We start from the raw sequence: 17335 nt of genomic DNA, 5'->3' as shown, positions 1-17335 counted from the left end.
TCCACAAGCTGCACTCCCGGCCGCGTGAGGCATTCGCAGCAAGATGGCTTCTGACGGGCAGCCGGGCGGAAGCGTTCTGCGGCGAATATCTGACTCGAGCTCTGCTCCAAGCAGGGTCGCCATTCCCGACCTGCCGGGATTGGTGCGCGGGGAGATTTCATACCACCAAAGAGCAATTTGATCCCGAGAAATGAATGCATTTGAAAGAGGGGTTGGAAAGGGCACTGGTGCTGCCTCTTGTTCGACCCTCACACCACCCCCCCCCCCTTTTAAAACGGAACACAATTGCTTGCATCAGCCTTGCTGAAGACGGGGTTATATGTACTTTTACCCCCTTAAAAAAATAACACCACGAGTCTAGTCAATGAACATTGAGAAAATAAATGTACGCAATAAAAAATGTGACTCCAAAATGGCAGTTTAGGATTAGGCTGTATACATGGAATTAAAAAATAAGCAACCCGCGCTTTAGAAACACGAGCTACATTTTGGCTTAAAACGCCGAATGTAAACAGCACATACTTTATTTAAAAATCAATAATATTTTTGCAACAATTTAAAAAAAAGAAGCCACTTATATGGGTAGCTATTTCGCGGATAATATAAGGGTTTTAAAAATGCCCGCGCGTTTGTCCGTGTCTGAGTCAGTGTTTTCACTAGCAAAACAAATTAGCATATAATCAGGAAGAAAAAGGTTCATGAATACAAACAAATCGTGAAACAATGACCATCAACACCGGGCAATGGTAGCCCACATTGGATAACGTACGTTGCACTTTGTATAGGTAGGACAGGATAATGATAGCACTTTCCCTTTATAACAATTCATTAATCAGAAAAATGATCCTTGCTTCTGTTGAGATGTTTTACTTAATTTGGTACCTCTGGCCCGCTGCCCCACTAGTGCCAAAATTATTATTTTGCACCCGGCAGGTGATAAATAACAACTTCAGTCATGATTAATACCATGAATTTCTCAACCTGACTAATGAAAAAAGCTCGAAAGCAGCAGAACAAGTGGGTGATAATTGTTGCGAGAGCCCTGGGAGCTCGGCTCTGCTTGTAAGGAGAGAGATTCGCAGGAAATGAAGCGTTTGCTAGCAGCCCAGCTGATCCTAAGAGGCTTCATTAGCCGCATCTTGGAATCCTTCTGCATTTCAACATCGGGGGTGCTTCTTTTTCATGATATCCCGCTTTAAGCAGCAAAGTAAACAAAACAGCAAACCATCAATTTACACAATAGGTACCAATGGTAGCCGCGGCAAATACATCATTTTAGATTATAAATATTAAATCTCATTAACAAGGATATGTTGTAAGCAATATGTACTGGCACACTAGTTTAATATGCATCCACCTGCTCTTAATTTTCGCATTTCCAAGTGTGTTCCTGAGCGTGGCCCCTTCACTTGTTCTCCCAGTGTACTCTTCAGAGAAATAAAGAAAGGACAAGAATAAAAAAAAATCTAGCTTTCGCACTAAGAATTTTTCAATTCTATTAAGGACACGGAGGCGAGGATTATGCTTCTCTTTCCATGCTTTATTTTTTACAGCAGCCAATGAAAATCATGGAAAGTAAAAACGACATGATCCAATATCAGTCATAACACGTGATAAACCATAGAGGAGGAAGCCTATAAAGTGTTGCATCACACCAAGCCACTCCTCTTTCTTTGTCCAAAATTCGCAACAGAAAAGTCAAAGTCTTAACAAAAACTTGCAAACAAAATCCTGAAAAACAGAAGAACTGGCATCCCACTTGACTGGAAGAAGAACGATATCGCGGCAGACCGCACTACTTCTCATCATTTCCTAGAAAAAAAAAAAAGAAAAAAATCCAGGCCATAAAAACTGAATAACATAAGAAATACTTATATCAACTAATCAATAGGGTGGGATAGCACTGACGTACAGTAACTTGCACATAATAGCAACAAAATAACATGACACTCCACCATCATATATATACAGTGCGGCGGGATAATCCTCGCCTCCGTGTCCTTAATAGAATTGAAAAATTCTTAGCGCGAATGCTAGAATTTTTTTTATTCTATGTCAGGACCGGAGGCTCAGATTATGCTTGTTCAAAACTGATTCACAACTACAGAGGCTATATCAACAATAGGTTTATAATAAAAAGTTTTAAAAGTCGAAGGCGAAGACCAATCTGCTGCCTTTAAAATGTCCTCTAAACGAGAGCCCAAAGCCAAAGACTTTGATGCCATAGCTCCTCTGGCAGAATGCGCACCAAACTTAGAAACATCAATGCCTGCTTCACTCAGCAACCAACGCATCCATCTAGCGAGAGTGGCTGAGGAAACAGGATGATATGGCTTAACTAAGGAAATGAGTAATTGACCCTCCATATCAGAACAAAATTATTCTGTACTCACCTCGTAAGCTTTAAGACACTGCACCACACAAAGCTTGGGGTTGTCTACAAAACAGGGGTAAAACACGGACTTCAGATTGCATTTAGTTCTATGCGAACTGGAGAAAAAGACTCCCTCAGGAGAAAAAACTCTCCCAGCCAAATCTAGCGCTCTAACATCTGATACTCTCTTACAAGATATCAAACACAACAACATGGTGAGTTTAGCTGATAACTGTTTCCTAGACAAAAATCTATTAGCAGGCCAGGATTCTAAAAAACGAAGGACAACATTAACATCCCAAAGGGACGAATAACGGGGGCGAGGAGGATTAGCTAACCTGATACCCCTCATTAATTTACACACAATAGGAGACTCACCGATGGGTTTACCCTCCACTGGTAAATGCCCTGCTGAAATAGCGGACCTATAATTATTAATAGACTGGTATGCCAGACCTGACGCTGCTAAGGAGGAAAGGAAATTCAGGACCAGACAGCAACCTGCTGAAGAAGGATCTGCACTCCTAGGACTACACCAAGCACTCCATCGCTTCCACGCCGAAGCGTACCTCTTGTGAGTAATGGAGGACCAGGAACCCGCAATGAATTCAGAAGACTCTTGCGAAAGTCCTGGGATGTCCCATCTTTCCCTGAAAGATGCCATGCCATCAGGGATAGCTGGCCTGACATGATCAATGGATGTAACAAGCCCTGAGGGTCCTGGAGGAGATTCTCCCGGAAGGGAAGAAGGATCGGATGATCGCAACTCAGTTCCATTGCTACCGGAAACCATGCTTGAGATCTCCAAAGTGGCGTCACCAGGACTAACTCCGCTTGCTGACGTCTGATCTGGGCCAAAACCCTGGGTATCATTAAGAAGGGAGGAAATGCATAACTCAGTTCCCCGAGACCAGTCCTGAAGAAACGCATCCGTCCTTGATGCCTCCGGATCTGGCCTCCAACTGAAAAAACGTTTCATCTGCCGATTGAGGCGAGATGCAAACAGATCGATCGAAAAGGGGCCCCACTTCGCAGAGAGAGTTCGGAAAACTCTGGGATGTAACCTCCAATCGCTGAAGTCTCTCAGGTGACGAGAGTTCCAATCGGCCACTAAGTTGCTGGTCCCAGGGAGGTACTCCGCCACCACTGAAATCCTGTGCTGAAGGCAAAAGTGCCAGAATTCCTTGGCTATCTCCGCCAGAATGCGGGAACGAGTTCCCCCCAACTTGTTGACATATCTCACTGCCGAGATATTGTCCATGCGAAGGAGAATACAACAATTCGCTCTGATGGGAGAAAGACTCTTGATTGCAAAAGAGCCTGCTAGGAGTTCCAAGCAATTTATGTGGAGACTCAACTCTGAGTTGGACCATCTGCCTCCCGTGGACACTGAGCCGCACCGGGCTCCCCAGCCCCAACGACTGGCGTCGGACTCTATCACTACATCCGGGAGAGAGCTGAATATGGCTCTGCCGTTCCAGGCTTCCATATGATCGAGCCACCAATGCATCTCTGCACGGGCCTCCTCTGACAGGGGAACTTGATCTGCATAACGGAGGCCCTTCTGAAGATGAGAAATCTTCAATCGTTGAAGGGTTCGGTAATGCAAGGGACCCGGGAATATCGCCTGAATCGAAGAACAAAGCAGGCCCACCATGCGAGCAATCGCTCTCAAGGAAACAGTCTGTTTGGATAATAGACACTTCAATTCTCTCTTGATTGAACGGATCTTCCCGGAAGGAAGAATCAGAAGAGACTGTAACGAGTCTATCTGGAACCCCAGAAAGTCTATCCGATGAGAGGGGACCAGAACGGATTTTTGGGCATTGATTATAAAACCCAGACTCTGAAGAAGAGACACTGACCATTCGGGATGATCTAACAGAAGGTCCCGATCCTGGGCCATGATTAGGATGTCGTCTAGGTACACAATTAACCTGACCCCTTGGGAGCGAAAGAATTCCACTGCTGGACGCATAACCTTCGTGAAAAACCAAGGGGCGGAGGACAGACCAAAGGGGAGAACCTTGTACTCGTAATATTCGGTCTCCCAACAGAACTGAAGGAACCTCCGATGTGGAGGAAAAATAGGAATGGTCAAGTAAGCGTCCTTTAGATCTAAGCGGACTAACCAGTCTCCCTCTTGGAGAACATCTCTCAGTAAATGGATACCTTCCATTTTGAAATGACGATATAGCAAAAAAACGTTGAAGTCTTTTAAGTTTAGAACTAGGCGTGAGCCGCCACCCTTCTTGTCTACCAGAAATACTGGGCTGACAAAACCTGAAGGGTGATGGGGAACTCTGATAACAGCACCCTTCTTGAGCAGAGCCGAAATTTCTGCGGAAATAAGACTGTGTTCTTGAAGGGAAAAATATCCCTGCTTGGGAAGGCATGTCTGATAAGGGGACTCGTAAAATTCTAGTTTGAACCCTTGCACGGTCTCTAAGACCCAAGCATCTGATGAAATTAGATGCCAATTCTCCAAAAACTTCTGAGTTCTGCCCCCCAAAATTACTTCTGAACTCAAGACCAAGCTCACTTGTGGCTCCCGACTCCTGGGAGAAAGATTGTTGTCCTTTGGATCTCCCTCTGCGGAATCTGCCTCAACCATACCTAGGTCTTGACGGGTAGAAGGTAGACAAGGAGGAGTCGTAACCCTGATAACCTCCTCTTCCTTGTTGGAAGGATCCACGATGGGGGCCTTGTTGATTGAAACGGCCGAAGGCATGCCCTCTGTAGCGTCCGGCCCCTCGAAAAAGTGGACCTAGCACTCTCCGGATGGATCCTTGTGCCTTGTCTAGACTGGCGTAGGTGGATACGAACTTAAAAAGTTCCTTCATGAAGGGCGAACCAAAAAGTAAACCCTGGGCCACAGGGCCTGATTCCGATGCAGCGAGGTCCGCCAGCTTGGGATCTAGCTTCATCAAAACCGATCTGCGTCGTTCAGATGAGATGGCGCAATTAGCATTGCGGAAGAAACATAGAGCTCTCTGAGCCCAGCCTACCAGAATATCTGGGTTAATAGGATCACCCGATTCCTTGGCTTAAAAAGGCTAATTCCAGGATCTTAGTTAGAGGTCCGGAAACGTCTAAAAGTTTATCTTGGCATCCACACCAGGTGCGATCGATACCCTTCTTAGGATCCTTAGCGGATTTCTTGAGGAAAGTTACTAGGGTAGGATCCAACTCTGGAGTCTCGGTAACCTTGGAGGGAAAATCAGGTCTGGGGCACTCAGATCTTAATCTAGAACGAATATCCTTATCAAATCTGTGTCTAATATGGGCTTCTACATAATCCGGCACCTCAGGGGGTGGTAACCACAGAGAAGATCTGGGGTGTACGATGTCCTCTGGTTCAAAAGTCAACACCTTAGGGGTAGGAACCTCCTGGTGGTGAGCTTTCTTCTTGCGTTTACGAGGAGGCGCATCCTCCTGCTCGGAGGAGTGCTCAGAGGAAGAAGAAGAAGAGGCTGGATCATTCACAACTTTCTTTTGTGATCCCGCATTGTAATCATGCTCTCTTGCCATATTCCTTATAAGGGATTGGAAATCCGCAGCATGCGGGTTAGAAGGCTGTTTCGCAGGCTGCGGGTTTGCCGCAAAGGAAGGATCTCCCATGGTAGGGGCGCTCACGGGGGCTGCCCAAGCCTGTTGATCTACCAAGCTCAAGAGATGGTGCTTGATGGGCTGAATGGCCTGAGCCAAGGCCTGATTAACTGAGTGACGCACACCTGCGTCTAGAGCATACACTAAGTCCTGGTCAAACGAGCCAGCAGTATCATCCATATAGTACAATTCTTTGGCTTGGTCATCATAGACAGCCATACTGAGATACAGCAGAAGTGAGCTCCCGGGGAGCAGTATAACCAATAAAATAATAAATCAGGGTAGTAATCAAAATATCCACATTTTTTAGATGTGGAGGGAGCTGCCCTGAAGGGGTTAAACACCCTTGAACCAGGCCCAGCCTGAATCAGAATTGTTTCAACCCCAGTGTCCAAGCACTGGGACGTAGATGGGAGCTGAGCCGGTGGAGGAACTCAAAAGATGGTCTTAAAAGCGCTGAAAACGCTTTGATCTCACGAGGCAGCGCCTCTAATAATGTCCCCGTGACGAGGGGCTTAATAGCGCTGATGCGCTTATTTCACACGAGGCAGGGCCTCTCCAGTAATGCCCTCGTGGAGAAGGAATAAAAAGACACAATCCCAAGACGCACTCCGGTACGAGCGCTGTAATCAGACCCCCCGGGGAAGAATAAACAATTTAATTGTAGCGCTCCGAATGAGCATGAAGAAATTCCAAGAGCAATGCTCCGATCCGAGCGTTAACTAATTGGCGCCCCGGGGGGAAGAAACCATCGAAGTTCGGCCCGGCAGAGCGATCGGGCTCGAGAACAGGACGTTCGGGGAGGAATGGCTTCACACGCGCATCCGAAGTGCACACGCGGTGAAGAAGGGGAGAGAAAGGAAAACGTAGACCCATAAAACGCGATCACGCTGAGCGCGGGTCATAAAAACATAAAATGAAAGAAAGGAAAGAACCTCACCGGCATAAAAGGACTGCGCAGAGAGCACGAGTCCTCGCTCCCACTCCACTGATGAAAAGCGTTCCAAAGGACGCTTATAAGGAGGGGAAAAGCCCGCTCCAACACTTTTAATTATAACAGTAAGAAAAAGGAAATCACACTTATCTGGCTGCGAAGCAGCAAAGAAAGAGGAGTGGCTTGGTATGATGCAACACTTTATAGGCTTCCTCCTCTATGGTTTATCACGTGTTATGACTGATATTGGGTCATGTAGTTTTTACTTTCCATGATTTTCATTGGCTGCTGTAAAAAATAAAGCATGGAAAGAGAAGCATAATCTCAGCCTCCGGTCCTGACATAGAATCACAAAGTCTCTTTATTCAGAAACATGTGAAGATGTAGGACTTCCCTTACACATGTTTCTAAACCAACGTGGCATATAAGTTTTCTTTTTTTTCTTACATCGTCCCAGACAAAGATGGAGAATATTTCCTTTCAGGAAGTTCCTTTCCATTGGTACAATGAAGCGCATTGAGAGCCTGATAATATGCATTGTGTATCACAGCTTTTCGGTCTATTTTTGGAAGCAGGGTTGTCACCTCTCTTCCCTATATTGTTACCACTTTTTTCTTTGTTTCATTGTGGGATCAAGGCTTGTATTCCTGAGCTTATTATGCCGTGACTTGTCTTGTTCTTCCAGACCACATTAGGCACTGTTGGGATTCGACTGTGCTCAATCTGCAGCTTCTTTCATGCTGTCCATCATTTTGTGTTTTTTGGGGGGTGGGGTTCTGCACTGTCTTTGTCCGTGCTTGGTCAGTTTCTTCTTGATGTACTCACTCATTACATAGCTGTGCACAGATGAGGTGGGTACCCAAAGAGGTACCCACCATCAGTAATCCAGGAGGTCACAGAGTAATGACAATGATATGCAGTCCCTGGAAAAAAAATGTTTTTTGCAAGGGCTAGACGGCTCGAAAGTCAACCTGGCTGATCAAGACCAATCCACTGCATTTAATTTATGCCCCACTTTCCACAGAAGAAAACACTGGCAGTCAGGGACAAACGTAACAAGCATTTGCAATGCAATAGGTCTCGCATTTGCTAGAGTTAGAGCTATTGGCATTGTAAATTCATAACTAGACTTTGCTTTCCACATAAATTAGTCAACTCTGCCTTATAATTTTGTCTTTTCCTGCCATATAATTCCAGTGGCTCTGCATATAACTAAATCACTTCCATTTACTTTCTTCCTCTATCTGCAGCAAAAAATGAAAATGTTACCATTTAGCAACCTAATTTAAATCTGCCATGCTAATTCCAATAGAATACCACTTTCACCACCCCACCATTAGAGTTGCTAGCTGGCTAACACAATTTCCCCCAAAAGTCACAAGACAGCCATAGAGAAGAAATAAACTCGAAGGGTCACCCAAACAGATCAAGAGTGTTCAAACAGTCATAATGTAATAAGGATGTTAAGAAGGCCTAAATTATGGTCATAATTGTAATAAGGAGAGATTATTAAAGCATATACAATGATCATATAAACCTTTAGCAGAAATAAACATTTGGCATTAGACGGTAATGCTTAAAACAGCCCCTAGAGGGAACCATATCAAAAATATAATTTGTAAGAAACATGGTCATGTAACCATATTGTTAGCACCTAGAGGGGATAGACAGCCTCAGGAAATAAAGGAGAAAGTAATGCAGTGTAACCGTATACTTTGCCCCTAGAGGGTATTTATGGGATAGCAGGCCTACTGCAATGAAGTTACAAAGAAAGCCTTTAAAACAAAACTTCTCCCAGCTATAAAACAAAAGTTGTAGCTATGAGAAAGCTTAAAAGACACTGAATGGAGGTGGTGGTGGTTGGGGAGGGGTATTATTTTGGGGTCCCCACTAACCTAGTGTGAGGACACAGAGGTGATGTAGACAGAGAGAGCGTTTTGAAGGTGGTGCCATTGTCGTAGGACTACTTCAGGCTGAGTTATGAGCAAAAATGTTTTATAAAAGTAATGCCCTGCAAAGCAATATGGGGTGAGTTTTCGTGACAGGAATATTATAGTATGCTGACTGCAATGCTCAGAACAGCCCCTAGAGGACACCACAATAAAAATAACATTTGAAAAAAATATGGTCATGAAACCACACAGTCAGTCCTTAGAGAGCATTATCATATGAAAAAATGGGAGAAAGTAATGCAGTGTTACTATATATATAGCTCCTAGAGGACATAGTGCATTACACATTTTCAAGGCTAGCAGGACTATTGCACTGATATTAGGAACAAGACCAATAAAACATAAGTTTTGCCAGCTGTAAAACAAAAGTTCCAGCCATGAGACAGCTGAAAAACATAATGAATAATGAGGGTTATTATTTTGGAGTCCCCACTAATACAGTGTGGGGACCCAGATATGGTGTAGAGAAAAAGGGCACACTGTGGTCAATATTTTGAAGGTGGACCCATTGTCCTAAGACTACCACAGGCTGAGTTATGAGGGAACATGTTTTGTAAAAGTAATGCCCTGCAAAGCATAATGGGACAAGTTTATGTGCCATGAATATTTAAATATGTTGATATGACTATAATGCTTAGAACAGCCCCTAAAGGACAGCACAATGAAAATAGCATTTGTAAGAAATATGTTCATGTAACTATATAGTTAGCCCCTAGAGGGCATAACCACACAAAAAGAAAATGGCAATAAATTATGCAGTGTAACCACATATTTAGCCCCTAACGGGCACAGTGCATAACATATATTCAGGAGTAGGAGGCCTATAACAATGATATTACAAACAAGGCCCTTAAAACCCAAGCTATTCCCAGCTGTAAAACAAAAGTTCCTGCCACGAGAGAGCTTAAACAGACACTGAATGTTCAGAGGTGTTATTATTTGGGGGTCCCCAATAACTTAGTGTGGGGACCCAGAGATGATGTAGAGAGAAAGAGGACATTGTGGGCAATGTTTTGAAGGTGGTCCCATTGTCCTAGGACCACCACAGGCTGAGTTATGAGCAAAAATGTTTTGTAAAAGTAATGCCTTGCAAAGCATTATAGGTTGAGTTTTCTCGAATGCAGTGAATATTGTAGTATCAGCTCTCCCGTGTGCCGAGAAAGCCGTTTTCTGTTTGAGGATTTCTGTTTTATGTAAAGCATTCACCAATTTCAAGTATTTTAAAGGGAGAACCACAAGAAATGAGACTGATTAGGTAATTGACAACAATGAGATCAGCGCTGCAATATCGCCGATTGAGTTCACGTTGTTGTGCCTGTTCACTCTGTGAGCGCCATGGCCTCCATGCAGCACGAAGGGGAGAGACAAGAGAAATAGTTTGCCCATCCTTTAGTATATTGGCAATTGTGGGATAATCCATGTAACAGGGGCAGTCTGCAAGGTGTGACAAAAACAGCCTCAAAGCGGGACAAACGTAAAGCATTTACCAACGGCATCAAGTGATTTTTTTAAAGGCAAGCCCACAAACGAGTGAAAGTGATGGGCATGACAGGCATGGTTAAAAGCCCACAATACTTACAACAGGTCAAAGTGCTTGCGCGCTTGACCTAAAAAGGTGGTACGTCAACACCCAAGTCTGCCCTATCAGATATTCCTTTCCCATAAAGTGCAAAGTCAGATAAAAATAATCCAGAGATGCTGGTCATAAGTAGGCTAGATAAGGATAGGGTGACCCAGGAGTACTGGATTTGATGGGACAGTCCAGTTTTTTTCCTGCTGTCCCGGCAGATTTTGGGAAATGTAGCTTATGTCTCGGTTTTCAGAGGGTTGACTGAAAACCGTGGTAGGTGCCTTTTTATGTGTTCCAAAGCAGGAATAGTTAGCAGCTGTCATAAGAAAGCAATTCAATTAACAGGCATGATGCTGGCTTTAAAAAATGCATTTTGTGTTCCTAGCACCCTTCTTTGTAGTTCTATGCTGATGACCACTGTCACTCTGCGTACTCGGTTGGAATAAAATTGTAGTCCCTTTTCCATTTTTTTTTTAATGTCCCAGTTTTTGGATTTAAAATTCTGGTCACCCTAGATGAGGATCCCCTAGTAACGTAAGCAAGGAGTACATCTCATCTTACCCAGTGCTTGCACCGGCACTTGTTTTTGAGGGCCGTCGCTTATTTTTCTGCCTCAAGCATTTCCTGTGGACGGAGGAAGAGGAAAACGAAAAAGCGTCACAAAGGGAGAAAACAGAAAACTGCAAGAGTGAGCTGAAAGGGCAGGGAGTGGCTGTAAATGGATTGAAGAGGCTCGACATGGCTTCAGGATTACGCTGCTTCAGTATTGCATGCTCGCACATTTAATTGCAGCAGCCGCATGTTTAAAAGGAGGACTTTGAGCACCAGACGTTTTAATTTCCAAATTAAGCACTGACCATAACCCATTCCAAAAACACATGTACCTCAAATCAGGGTGCATGTTCTCAGGGTGCTAAGAGTGTAGGGGGAATATGTATATTCCAAAACTTTCGATATGATACCAAGAAAAATATGCATGCAGAATCTTCCAGATGCCTGTTGCATCATGCAGTACACACACTGAACTTAGTTTTCACCCTTCTTGTTTCCCTTTCTTATTCTACTATCTAGTTCCTACTCTGACAGTACCCATTGGATGTGAGGAAGGAGAAGGAAGAGAGAAAGTTCAGTTGCAATGTAACTGCCACACAAAGAAACAGACACACACCTGCCTTGCTCTGTGGGGAATTATCAGGAATTAAAAATGGCAGTTGCATCCTTTCCTTTTTCTGTATTTAGTTTCCATGCAACAACATTTTAGTTGCTGGGTTATGGCTTTTTAGTCAAACCCAATCAGATCGCACTGTTGTCTAGTTCACTGAAGACATCTTGGGGACATTCAGAAAGCTGACACACCAACATGCGTATTGCAGACTGTATAGCCAGACAGACTGACAATACAGTCTAGTTGACAAACCATTCTACATAAATACTTGAACACTAGAAAATGGTTCAAGTGTTTCAGAGGTCCACATTTTAGAATGAAATGAAGAAAGAATACAAAGATTACTGGAAAAAAATAAGAAAATATTGTGAGGAAGGGAAAGCTTCCAAAAAGACTATTATTGGGTCTTTCAAAACACCCCCCCCGACTACTGCCCCTCTGCCCCCCACCAACCTAAAAAACTTGGCCATCGGCAAGAAACTACGTGACACGGAAGTTTCTTAGTCAAGTCATGTTGAGCAATGAAAAGCAATTGTATTAAGTGCCCCCCCCCCCACCCACACTAACATGCCACTCAAGTTTAAAATTACATAAAAGTTAGAAATGTAGTCTCTGCTCCTGAAGGTCTGCTGAGGCTATCATACTTTGTGGCCTTGTTTAGGCATCCGAAGGTAACTGCTATTTTACAGAGGAAATATGAAAGAAATTAATGTCAAGAAACCCAGTCTCTATTGCGAGACGGCCTACGAAGGGAACATCTTTAATTCATGAATTTTGAAATGTGTAAATCCAACAACCTATCTTAACTGCATTGTAAATCAAATGAACCTGCTTAGTGAATAGCTCTGTCTCTTCAAAACAGAGGCCATACAGCATCCATTGCTAAACAAACATCCATTGGCATAGCCAATAAGTCTTACCTGTGCATAAGCTATTGGCTAAACCAATCCGTTTTAGACAAGCTGAACACCAGCATGGTTGCTGTGCAGTATGTCTTAAAGTTAGCGTCGTAGAGGAGAGTGGAGTGGCTCAGTGTGGCATTGATTGAGGTATCAGAGTGCCGAGCAATAGAGTGGCATCTCGTAGCGTGGCGAGTCGTAGCGTGGCGAGTCGTAGCGTGGCGAGTCGTAGCGAGTCGTAGCGTGGCGAGTCGTAGCGTGGCGAGTCGTTGCGTGGCGCGTCAGAGTGGAGTACAATGTCAGAGTGGAGTACAATGTCGTAGAGTTGAGTGGCTTAGCGTAAAGTGTCAGAGTGGTGGCGTAGTGTGGAGTGGCATAGTGCCATAGAGTATCGCAGAGTGGTGAGTCATAAAGTGGCGAGTCAGGCAAGTCAGAGTGGTGTGTCATGGAGTGGAGTAAATTGTCACGGTGGAGTAAAATGTCAGAGTGGCATGGCATAGAGTAAAGTGTCAGAGAGTGGTGGCATAGGGTGGAGTAGCACAGTGTCAGAGTGGTGTGTCAGAGTGGTAAGGCATGGTGTAGAGTGGAGTGGCAAAGAGTGTAGTAGAGCAGCAGAGTGGAGCAACAAAGTTTGGAGTGGAGGAGTATAGAATGACAGAGTGGAGTGGCAGAGAGCGGAGTTAAGTGGCGTAGAGTAGAGTGCACAAAGTAGAGTTGTGTAGAATGAAGTAGTGTAGAGTGCAGAAGTGTATAGTGTACTGGCATAGAATAGAGTAGTGCAGAGTAGAGTGGCACTGAGTGAAGTGGTGTTGAGTAAAGTAGTGTAGAGTTTCAGAGTACAGAGGCATAGAGTGCTGTGGAGTGGAGTAGAGTGATGCAGTGTATAGTGGCATAGTGTAATGGCATAGAGTGCACTGATGTATAGTGCAGTAGAGTGCAATGGCGTAGAGTAGAGTGGTGCATGGTAGAGCGCAGTAGTGTAGAGTCCATTGTCATAGAGTGTAGTGGCATTGAGAACAGTGATAAAGAGTTCAGTGGGGAGAGTGTAAGGGTCCAAAGTAGAGTCATAAAAATCCGTGGTGTAGAGTGGCATAGAGAACAGGGTATTGTGCACTGGCAAAGAATAGAGTGGTACAGAGTAGAACAGAGTAGCGCAGAGTGCAGCAGTGTATAGTGGCACAGAGTGCAGTGGCATAGAGTTGAGCAGAGTAGAGTGGGGTAGAGTGCAGTGGCATAGAATGATGCATGGTAGAGTGGCATAGAGTGTAGTTGCATACACTGCACTGACGTATAGTGCAGCAGTGTAGAGTGGTGCAGAGTAGAATGCAGTTGAGTAAAGTGTAGTGGTGCAGTGCAAAGTGCAGTAGCATGGACTGACGAAGAGTGGAGTGATGTAGAGTGCAGTGGTGCAGAGCAGATTAGAGTGGGGTAGAATTGAGTGGTGTAGAGTGCAGGTGAGTATAATGGAGAGGTACAGAGTAGAGTGCACTGGCAGAGTGTACTCGCACAGAGAACCGTGTTGGAGAGAAGAGCAGCACAGAGTGGAGTGGCATAGTATGCAGTATTGCTGAGTAGAGTTGAACAGAACAGTGTAGGATGGCAGAGTGTAGTGGAGCAGAATGGCGTGGCGCATAGTGGAGTGATGTAGAGTGGCATACAGTGGAAGGGCGTAGAATGGGTGTGCATATAGTGGAAAGGCGTAGAGTGGAATGGAGGGTCGTAAAGTGGTGGAGCATGGAGTAGAGATAAGTGTTATAAGTGTCCTAAAGTGTCATAGATTGGAAAGGCATCCAGTGAAATAGAGTGGAATGGAGTGGCGTAATGTGTTGCAGTGTAGAATGGTGTAGAGTGGCATGGGATCTGTTGCACCTGGACCTTTTTGCAGGGTCATCCCGAGTCTTTTTGCCTCCTTCCTCCAAATTTTTCTGACCAGTTTTTGTTGGCTTTAGGACTCTGGGCACTTTACCACTGATAAAACAGTGCAAAGTGAATATGCTCTCTGTGTAAATTGTAATGTTGATTGGTTTATCCATGACTGGCATATCTGATTTACTGGTGAGTCCCTAGTAAAGTGCACTAGAGGTGCCCAGGGCCTGTAAATCAAATGCTACTAGTGGGCCTGCAGCACTGGGTGTGCCACCCACATTAGTAGCCCTGTAAACATGGCTCAGACCTGCCACCCAGTGTCTGTATGTACAGTTTTAAACTGCCAATTCGACGTCAGGCACCCCTAAGGTAGGCCCTAGGTAGCCCCAGGGGCAGGGTGCAGTGTATGTTTAAGGTAGGACATATACTAATGTGTTTTATATGTCCTAACAGTGAAATACTGCCAAATTCGGTTTTCACTGTGCAAGGCCTATCTCTCTCGTAGGTTAACATGGGGGCTGCCTTTAAATATCCTTAAAGCGCAGATTCCCTTTGAAAGCAGATAAAAATGTGGAGTTTAGGGTCGCTGAACTCACAATTTAAAAATACATCTTTTAGTGAAGTTGGTTTTTAAATTGTCTGTTTGAAAATGCCACCTTTAGAAAGTCTGCATTTTCTTGCTTTAACCATTCTGTGACCCTGCCTGTTTGTGGATTGTGGCTGGGTCAGTTTGACAGTTGGGCTGTTTTGCACCTCTCTAGACAGTGACACAAAGGGGGAGGGGTGTAGCCTGCATATCCTGATGAGCCATCTGAACTAAAGGGGAGGGAGGAGTGGTCGTTCACACCTGAAAGGACTGTGCCTGCCTGCACACAATGCAGTCTCCAACCCCCTGGCGTGTGTCTGGGGCCTGGCCGGGACAAGGAAGGATCTCACAAACACTTAAGACTTTGCTTTGAAGTTTGCCAACTTCAAAGGCAGAAAGGGGTATAGGAAGAAGACCCAAAACCTCAGACTTTTGGAATCTTTCTGGAATCAAGAGGAACCTCTGCCAAGGAGAAGAGCTGAAGAGCTGGAGAGCTGGAGAGCTGGAGGAGGAGTACTGTCCTTTTGATGTGCTGCTTTGCTGGACTGGCCTGCAGTTGCTGCTTCTGCCTGAAAAGAGAGTAAAGGGTGAACTTTGCTGTGTGTCCTGCTTCAGAAAGTTCTCCAAGGGCTTGGAGTAGAGCATGCCTCCTGTTGGAAGTCTCGGGGACACCAAATACTTCAGTTTCTTCGACCTGCAGCACTGGGAACTGTGTGTTTTGTGCTGTTCAAGAGGAGAAACCACAGAGACACTGCCAACGACGACATTGGCCTGCACTGTGACCTGATGTCGCATTGCCACGCTTCGCACTATGACCCTGGTCTCACCGATGCCGTTATCAGACGACTACACTGAGGCGCTGTTCGCACCGCGACCAGTGGGCCCTGCACTCTGGCACTGCCTGCTCATACCGCAGCCTGGGCCTCCCAGACGATGACGCTCCTGCTGACACCAGCACCACTGCCTGCACTGTGGCATGTAGACACCGCTTATGAGGAGCACGAAGCACCGTCCCATCCCACACTGCAGCTCTGGTCGACTGATGCCAGCACCATTGACTCCTGTGTTGTCACCAGGCATCCCTGCCTGCACCGTAGCCTGTGGACACCGCTCGTGAGGGTCACAAAGCACCGTTTCGTCCCACTGGCTTGAGCCTACTGACACCGCACGTTGCACCGCCATGCTTCACACCACAGACCTGGACTCACCAATGCCGCTGGACACCATCACCGAGCCGCTGCCTGCACCGTGACCTGTGGGCACCGCATGTCGCATCATCTCGCTTCGCACCACAGCCCCGACGCCATCCACGCCAGCGCTCCTGACTTCATCAGCCCAGAGTTCGATCTGCAATGCGTATGACTTCAAGAGCCAGACGACTCCTGCACTGACTCTGGTACTGAAGCCCCTCTTCGGAGCTCACTGCAAGCATCACGATGCCCTACAAATCCAAGGTACTGTTTGCTGGTCTTCCCGACACCGTAGCTGGCCCGCTTCGCCACAGCAGGCCTGAACTGTTGGTTTTGTTGATCACAACGCTGTGATAGCCCCAGGTGGAGCTACTGACTTGAAGGAACTGTATTTTTGAGTAAATCTTGCAGAATTCATATTTTTATTACTGTATGTTGGATTTTTATCGTATTTGGTCTTGTTTTAAATAGATAAATATTGGTTATTATTCTAAAACTGGTGTGGTGTCCTTTTGCAGTGTTTTCACTGTTACTGTATGTTATGTGCAAATGCTTTACACATTGCTTCTGAGTTAAGCCTGACTGCTCGTACCAAGCTACGAAGGGGGTGAGCAGTGGTTATCTGAGCTGGGTATAAACTAAATACAGAAAAAGGGAGAAACAAAGTTTCGGGTGGAATGCTTAAATTAACTCAGCCATTGATAACTATTTGGGGCCACATCCCAGTTCACAGTTTCTTTGCCCAGCATATCACCTCAGACAGGAACCAGTCACAAGCAAATCAGTATGGATCCTGCTCTAGTGTGAATAATCCTGTGCCAACTAACAGTTTAGATTCCCTTTGAACAGAAACACAAGCAATCCAAAAATGGTTACAGCCTACTTGGATCTCTTCAGTAGGGTGTAGCTCAAGTCCTATGGCAGTCAGCATGGGACCCACGTCTGGGCATACCCGAACTAAAGCTGTCACACTGAAAAGAGATAAAGTGATGGGTGGAAAGCTTGATTAATCTCAACCCCTGGTCGCGTCCCAGTCCATAGTTTTTTTGCCCACTACACCACCTCAGACAGGAACTTCTTTCTGTTCCCCAGTGTGCTGCCCCAAGTGTGAAGCGTACTCACAGAAATGGGTCCTGTGATCATTATGACGTTAGAACCATGTAGCCTACTGACAAGGCCCAAATAGACCA

This window comes from Pleurodeles waltl, chromosome 3_1 (genome assembly GCF_031143425.1).
Source record: "Pleurodeles waltl isolate 20211129_DDA chromosome 3_1, aPleWal1.hap1.20221129, whole genome shotgun sequence".
Classification (NCBI taxonomy): Eukaryota; Metazoa; Chordata; class Amphibia; order Caudata; family Salamandridae; genus Pleurodeles; species Pleurodeles waltl.
Note: the sequence above shows the minus strand (reverse complement) of the source record.